Source organism: Galeopterus variegatus, unplaced genomic scaffold (genome assembly GCF_000696425.1).
Source record: "Galeopterus variegatus unplaced genomic scaffold, G_variegatus-3.0.2 Scaffold5784, whole genome shotgun sequence".
Taxonomy (NCBI): domain Eukaryota; kingdom Metazoa; phylum Chordata; class Mammalia; order Dermoptera; family Cynocephalidae; genus Galeopterus; species Galeopterus variegatus.
In genome coordinates this window covers 152,184-152,987 of record NW_007731895.1, presented here as the reverse complement: position 1 = coordinate 152,987, position 804 = coordinate 152,184, and positions in this window count along the sequence as shown.

Below are 804 nucleotides of genomic sequence, written 5' to 3'. Positions count from 1 at the left end.
TGACATATAAGTGAGAATATTTTTACCAGAATCTTTCAATTTTTATATATTCAAATGTATCAAAATTTCCTTTTATAGTTCTGGGTTTTGTGCCTTTAGTACTAAGAAAGTTCTTTTCCATTGTGAAACCATATTAAAAAATCGTCCCTTGTTTTCTCTTTATGCATTTACTGTTTGATATTCAAGTCTTTAATTCATCTGGAATTTATTTTGGAGGAAGGACTAAAGAAAGGTGTCAGCATTGTTTTCTCTACACAGTTAGCCCACTGTCTAAATACTAGTTTACTGAACTTTTGCTCTGATGATCTGAAATGCCAGCTTCTTCTTATACTAAATTTCACAAGAGATTTGCGTTTATTTTTGTACTTTGCCTTCTGTTCCATTGAGTGGCCTATTAAAAATATAGTACCACGTCTGTTTTAATATCTGTACCTTTACATTTGTCCAAGTAATTTTTATTACATATTAAAATAAAATTTTTATATGAAAAAGATTTCTGAAGCTATGATGGAATTCAAAGAGAAACTATTTTATACAGTCATAAATATTTGTGAATGTATAACATAATGAAAAAGATGATAAACATTTACTGGGCACCTACCATGTACAACAACTTTTGTGAGCAATGGGGTGAAAGATACGATGTTAAGTAAGTTTCATCAAGGAGCTTTCATCTAGTGAGGGAGTCTGTATACTTACATAGACAGTTTTCATTCTCTTTCTGTCTCCATCTTTCTCTCACATAACGCTGTCTTCACATAATTAATTTCCATGCCCCTTCTATCTCTGTCTCTCATATATGCT